General features: G+C 40.8%; 1 long non-coding RNA gene across 1 annotated transcript; it reads right to left on the bottom strand.

Annotated features, from left to right (window-relative positions):
• Positions 1-2,266: 2,266 nt before the first annotated feature.
• On the bottom strand, positions 2,267-3,444 carry LOC136511440 (uncharacterized). The gene is made up of 4 exons (XR_010772705.1): positions 3,368-3,444; positions 3,218-3,261; positions 3,012-3,149; positions 2,267-2,460 (listed from the first exon to the last, which is right to left on the bottom strand). It is a non-coding gene; the product is annotated as an uncharacterized lncRNA (long non-coding RNA).
• Between the last annotated feature and the right edge of the window lie 1,400 nt (positions 3,445-4,844).

Genomic DNA, 4,844 nt, shown 5'->3' with positions numbered 1-4,844 from the left:
ATGAAAATGCTCCTACATTTTTGAGTCTTAATCCTCTATCCCCCAAATGCACTTAAATCTCCCTCGGCATAAATCCAGTAGCATGCATGATTTGCATGGTTGGCAGTGATTTGAAGGCGACAACGTTTAGTGGATAACTCCCAAAGATGAACATTAATTTATCCTGTGGTGTTAGTTGCCAAAATGCAACCCCTAGTGAATATTGGACCTCCAAAAATGATGTTCTACAAGTCACCAAGGCTTACTCCAGTCTTGGTGTTCGTCTCACTACTTGTCACTCAACTCTCCTGGTCAACAAGGTATCGTTTAGTACTATCGAGCTTATCAACCATATGGGTATCCTCATGCCCACCACAATGAGTCACCGTGATGCCTATCCACACCAAGCTTGGACGATTGACATTTGCCAGAAGGTCACCAAGACCTCAAGTGTTTCGGCTCTATATTACAAGGGGACAAGAACCCACTCACTTGAGCTCAAGATCTAAGACCTGTCCCTCACAAAGATGAACAAGGACGTCTATCCTATCCATGGATATGATCTTTATGCACTTGAGAGGTCAATGGAGAGTAAAATAGCTTTCACTAGATTCCAATAGCCTTGACATACTCCCACTAATAGGCAAGCCACAGGAACCCACATATATAGAGCACCAACCACCTCAACTAACCACTACGAGCAAACTACAGATTTACTGAATCACCATTTAGAGTCCATCTAACACATCTTGACATACATGTTAGTTCTAGTGCTTAAGTTGTCATTTAAATCATCAAAGCCATACATGATCATGCATACAATCACTAGTAGAGAAACGACTTTTGGTTCGCACCTTTAGTCTCGGTTGTATCAGGGTTCAGGACTAATGTGAGCATTAGTCTTAGTTCTAAATTTTACAAGCACCAAAAACCCTTTTATCCTGGTTGGTAACACCAACTGGGACTAAAAGCCACCCTTTAATCCCGGTTGGTGTTACCAACCTGGACTAAAGGTCCTCCAACTTTTAGTCTCAGTTGGTAACACCAACTAGGACTAAAGGCGATCTTTTAGTCCCGATCGGTGTCACCAACCCGGACTAAAGGTCTCCCACCTGGGACTAAAGGTCCCCACGGGTGAATTCAAAAGGAGAACGTCCTGGACTTTGTGACATGTGGTGTGCAGTTGAGTTGGTAAGGAAGTTACACGCAAAGCAAGGGGCCTTGGGTTCGAATCTCACACACTGCAAGAGAGGTCTCCCAGAATTTAAACTATTTTTTTAGTTCTAAGGATGGGCTTTAGTCCCGGTTGCGTGACCCAGGAGTAAAGGTCCCGACCTTTAGTCTCAGATTCGCAATTCTGGTTGGAAAACTGGGACTAAAGTCAGTTCCCAATAGGGATTGAAACCCACCGGTGCACTAGTGAATACATGATCCCTTAAAATCTCCCCTTTTTGATATGATGATAACACAATCAAATCAAGACTAAAATTGCATAGAATTTACACAGTTAAATAACACATGCACTAAGGTTGCATATAATTTAAACAATTGAAGTATACATGCACTAAGCAAGCACATAATTTGCTCAGTGAAATCACAAATGATAGACCCAGAATGCCCAAGAACTGCACCACGAGGTTCACACCGTGTCCGCCAAGGGCATAACATAGGAGTCCAACATGAATTCTTCGAAGCCAATCACCATGAGAAAATCCAAAAACAAGCTAGAAGTTGACGCGGTCACTGTGAAGGTGCACATTGTTGGCCTGAGTTGGACGACAAATAGATCAGGCGCTGTTTAGTGTCACTGGCCAGCAGAGTCTGTGTCTTAAGAAGTTAAGTGTGTTCAATTCTGAAGGCTGGCGTTATACCAGCACTACTGGAATCTCGCATTTTTCTGTGTGTGCGAAAACACACAGAAAAATGCAAATACCATCAGAAAAATATTTTTCTGACGGTGTACCCTCAGAAAAATACCCACAGAAATATAATGACAGAAAAATCAAATTTTTCTGTGGGTTCACCGTCAGAAACAATTTTTCTGTGGGTGTTACACGCACAGAAAAATTACGTTTGCCCAGATTAAAACTAATTTTTCTGTGTGTTAATCCACACAGAAAAAAGAAATAAACACACAGAAAAACATATGTTTTTTTCCTGTCGGTCTAAGTGAACTCACAGAAAAATTGATTTCGCCCAGATTAAAAAAATATTTCTATATAGCCAGCCTCACAGGAAAAAGGAGTTAAACACTCAAAAAAATTATTTTAAAACAGTAGCAACAGCATATTAAAATATATATTTTCCATACAGTAATTTCTGTGCATGACCAACAAGATTTCATTCAAATAATACACAAATCAGTAGTTCTACAACAATGCATGTAATGTTGTTGTTGCTCCCACGCCTGAAGGCGATCTCCGTAAGCTTCCGGGCTGCAGCCTCAGGGCTATCCTCGTCCTTCACAAATGCAACAGCATGCTGGAACAACCATATGCACCAATCAGCACAAACAAGGAAAGAAACAGTGAGTGAAGCTTCTGCTGACTCTTAGTTTTGTTATATGTGCACAAGAAAAAATTGTGTCAAGGAAAACATCAATGCATGTCTACACGACTAGAGAAAGTACTGTGATCCACACATCCATGATTTTTTCTTTTCTAAAATACAAACACATGCCAGGAGCTTATGCCAGGTATGCATGCATTTTCGTGAGCATTTAATGGTTGAATAAGCAATAACCAGTGGAGGCACTACTATCAATTTGTCCCTAGATCAGTAAATCTTTTCCACGTAAGCTTACTAATCAGTTTCAAGAAAACTTTCTAGCTAGCAAAATCCAATATGAATGTCATTGATCGCTGATAACTTCAGGCTTCATTTTTTTACAATAATTTTGCAAACGAACATACTCCCAATCCAAGCTAAAGATAAATTGGATGTGTTCAAACTAAAGCATTAATATTTATCAGCGAACATACTCCCAATGCGTACATTAGGGGAACTAAAACATGAAACCCTATCAAAGGTACCTTTATCAAATCTTCTGAAAGTTTGTGGTTCTCATCAAGGCAGATGTTCAATCTATGATTAGCTTCTAGGTATTCTTTCTCCTTTGCTGTCCAAATTGATCTTTCAGATTCCATGTCCAAAAGGGCATCAGTAAGTTGCTGCATTCATTTTAGAAAATGAAATTATTTCACATAACATATAAATGGATAAAAGTATAGAGTTTTACCATTCCCAAATCGTCCTTTTCAGCAATTGAAGTGACTAGGGCTTCTTGTAAAGAAGAAATTTCCGCATCCATATCAAACGCATAACAGGGATATTACTCAAAAGAAATAACGCAGATACGTGTACCAAATTTGGTATATGGCATACTAACCTCATTTGGCACCACATCCCAGAGCCCATCACTAGCCAAAATAAGAAACTCCACATCACCATCTATTTCTAGATCCTGACAAGAAATTTCCAAGTAAGTACAGTGCCTTGTGATTATGTGCATTAATGTCGTCAACCAAGTAAGATGTAATTGAATTTCAACCAAGTAGACATAAACTGTAATAACTTTGGCAGAAAGATACACCCGCATTAAACCAAGTACCCAACGAGCCCAGCAATTGTTATGATCAATTTGACTTACCAGACCATTAGAGAGCAGTATGTCAAAAGCACAAGAACTACATATATTTCACCTGGAGCAAAATAACAAGAGCAAAAGAACTCGAGAAATGGCTCAGATTTACCCATTAGAGAGCAGTATGTCAAAAGCACCTGGAACTTAATTTAATTCTCTCTCTCTAATGGGAATTGAACTAGCCACAGAACCGGTTGCTTGTACTGGTACAAGCCATCCTAGTTAAGCAGCAAACAGAACAAAATATCCCAAGTACCAACTCATAAGGTGCTAAAGTGCAGAAGTTCTCTAATGGAAACTTGATTCATCACAGCCACTCAAGAGTAGTACAAAACAAAAAAAGTCATAAGGCATAGTTAGGGAAGGGGAGAGCGGCGCGGCACGAGACTAGGGTTTCATATCATCTCAGCTCCACAAATATCACATATCAAAATGATTGATCAGGTTGATATATACTAGTAACTTCCACGGGCGTCACCAATCTGACCATCCAAAGGTGCTAGATTTTTTTATCATAAGAATAACAAGATCCTGCAGCTACATCTATAGGACAACTACTACTAACGCAATGGAGCAAGGCAAGCATTACCATAGAGGCATATGCTGACATAATAGTTCTGATAGGCAAAGCAACAATTGGAAAAAGAAAGACATGCTACATATGCATCCACAAACTGTGAACCCCAACCACTGCAGATGAAGTTTGATTTTGTCTATAAAAGAGCAAAGCATATCAATCCACACAGATGATGACAGATTAACTAGTAGTGAGCAAACATTTGTAAATTTTGTTCAGTTAATTTACCATCAAGGATATGTTATACTGAAAGTCAACATGTTTTTTTTCTCAACTTGATTGAACAAAAACAACCAGATATCATACTACTAAAACACTAGGAACAATTAGGAAATTCTCAAGCAGCATGGAAGCAAAGCAGCAAAGCACGAATTAAATTACTCGCTAATTATACAGCTAACAGAAGCTCTAATAAAAAATAAAAAAAAGGCACGCCAACACCACGACCGCACCACCAGCACCGCCGCCGCTCTTGGCCAGGGGGCTGCAGCTCGCCCCTGGCCCGCGTAGCCGTCCCCACCGCCGCCTGGGGTGCGCCACCGCCGGGCCCCCTCCCTGGATCTCGCCATTGGGGGAGGGAGGGAGGGAGGGGGCGGCACCGGCCGTCGGATCTGGTCGATGGGGAGCGAGAGGGGAGGGGAGGGG

This window comes from Miscanthus floridulus, chromosome 16 (genome assembly GCF_019320115.1).
Source record: "Miscanthus floridulus cultivar M001 chromosome 16, ASM1932011v1, whole genome shotgun sequence".
NCBI lineage: Eukaryota > Viridiplantae > Streptophyta > Magnoliopsida > Poales > Poaceae > Miscanthus > Miscanthus floridulus.
This window is presented reverse-complemented; position numbering and strand designations above follow the sequence as displayed.